Source organism: Triticum dicoccoides, chromosome 3B (assembly GCF_002162155.2).
Source record: "Triticum dicoccoides isolate Atlit2015 ecotype Zavitan chromosome 3B, WEW_v2.0, whole genome shotgun sequence".
NCBI lineage: Eukaryota > Viridiplantae > Streptophyta > Magnoliopsida > Poales > Poaceae > Triticum > Triticum dicoccoides.
In genome coordinates this window covers 490,296,729-490,299,373 of record NC_041385.1, presented here as the reverse complement: position 1 = coordinate 490,299,373, position 2,645 = coordinate 490,296,729, and positions in this window count along the sequence as shown.

Here is a 2,645-nt window from a genome sequence, read left to right as displayed (position 1 = left end):
GGTTGAAGACACCCAGGGCGGCAAGCTTGACTTTTCAGACCACGGACGGAGCAGAGGGGCCAACGAGGAATGCAGCGACGCTAGTACCCGTGGGAACGCACGCGGCTCCCTGCCCCTCCCGCAAGTTAAATCATCCGTCAAGTCTCTCTGGCAATCCGCAGAGCAGAGGTCTGTCTGTCGCCGACGAGGTGGCCGCCAGCGCCAGTGGTCACATGCAGATGCAGTGCAGTCGGTGCGTGGTAGTACTAACGTTGCCGTGTCGTTCCCTCCGCGATGGTGGACTGACTCGTTGTCGATCGGTCGATGTGCGGACGAGGAGTTTGCAAGGAACACGCGCAAGTGCTTCTTGTTTAGAGCAGCTCTAACAGGGCGATCCAAATTCTAAATCGTATGCCTTCGTTCTTTTGAGTAGGCGCGGATAAGAAGGAGGCCCAACGTGCCGATCCAAACCCAAAACACGTTCACGTGGATATATTTTTGGCCTAAAATTACACCTAAAATGTGTCGCCACGGACACGAAGCAGACGCGGCGCGCGCCCCACGGTGTCTGTCACCGTCCCACTTGGCGGCCACCCAACTACCGCCCGTCCTAATTTATAACGACCACTGACATCGGGCCCATTAGTCAGCCAGTGGAAGCGTCATTTTTTAACCCGCACGAGCGCAGGGGAGGGGGGCGGCCTCATCCACTTCCGTCCACATCTGGGCCTCCACCACGACCTTCCTGCTTCCTCGCCGACGACAACCCAAACCCTAGCCATGGGCCTTTTCGGCAGCGGCAAGGGCAAGGGCACCCTCGGTGCCTCATCCTCCTGTGCCCCTCCTCCTCCTCCTCCTCCGCCGCCCGCCCGCTCAGCAGGTCGGCAGCGTCTGCACATCCCGGTGCACCAAGCGCGGTGGCACTAGGAGTTCAGGCAGCCGCTGCCGTACTCGGACGTCACGCTGTCACACCACTGGCACCTCGATCCGCAGTGGATCCAGGAGTCGGCGGTGCTGCGGGCATAGCGGGCGCACGACGAGGAGGTGCGCAGGCGGCGGGCGCAACTCACGCCGGCGCAGTGGCGCATGCCCGAGTAAGCCGCAGACTCTCCCAATTGGGATGTCAGGTTTGCCCTCGAACACAAGGAGCAATGGCAGCGGGGCGTGCGCCGCCACCACGTCAACCTCCCGCCTCCCTCCTCGTCCAGACAGAAGAGGAGGAAGTCGAGGCGGCCTACCAGGCGGCGCTGGCGGAGGCCTTCGCCAATGAGGGAGTTCTGGACTAAGGAGTCCTCGGGCGTCCGGTCTATTAGATATGGGCCGGACTAAAGGGCCGTGAAGATAGAGGCAGAAGACCATCCCCCGTGTCCGGGTAGGACTCCTATATGCGTGAACGGCAAGATTGGTGTCTGAATATGTTATTTCCTTTCCCTGTGAACCGGCTCTGTACAACCTTAGGCCCCTCCGATGTCTATATAAACCGCAGGGTTTACACCGTAGAGACAATCATAATATTCATAGGCTAGACAAGCTAGGGGTTTAGCAATTACGATCTCGAGGTAGAGCGGGAAATTTTACATCCCACCCACCACCCACTTAATAGCCACTGTTGAGGATTTAACCGACATGCTAGACTACGCCTTCAAAGACATCGACGGCATGGACGATGATGTCGACGCCGAACCAGGTCAAAACCCGCCTATTACTGGGCGTTAGACGACCACTTCTACCTACGATGTATACATGGTGGACACACCTGGTAAGAAGGACGACGATGGCACTCATGATCCAGGCAAGGACAAGCCCGTCGATGAACCACCAAAATGTCGGCGTCAGCGGCGCCGCTCACGATCGCGTCGGGCAAAGGATAGCAATACCGACACCAGAGAAAATGACACTCCGGATAATGCCGAAGACCCCGACCACCCCGTTGAACCTACGTCCAAACAGTACGAAAGGAGGAGGGTCAATACAGCCCCTAACACATTGATCTCGAAGATTCGGAAGACAGTAACTATTTACCAGCCTCCGAAGAGGATGTGAGCCTCAGTGACGAAGATTTTATCATCCCAGAGGAACCCGACGAACAAGAACGCTTCAAGCGACAGCTCATTGCCACCGCGCGGAGCCTGAAAAAGAAACAACAACAGCTTCAAGCTGAACAGGACATGCTCAACGACACATGGACCAAAGGCCTAGCCGCCGAAGAATATGTGTGACGCCCGAATAATTAAGCTACAGTAATCCCACGTTAACGATGACACGTCACCTCCGTTACTGTTGCTAATCTCAGTAGTTCGTAACCGATTCAGATTCGAATTCAAAATCAAGCAAACCATAAAAGCTTTCAAATAAAAAATAAATAAATTTAAAATGTTCGGAGTGAACCAAATATTGCATAGGTAATTTTGGTGAAGGAACCACACTTTTATAAAGGTGTAAAATATTTTAAAATGTTTTAAAAGGAAGTAAAAACAATTAGTTGAATCTCCTTTGCAATAAATAAAATATTAAACTATGTTAATTAGTTGCCCAAACTTATGTGGCAGTAGCCTATTTATTAACACTAAAGTAGGGACTACTTTTATAGTTTATAAAACTAAGATAAGGTGAAACTAAAATTGAAACAGTAATATAAAGATAAGAAAAACAAAATAACAAAAAAA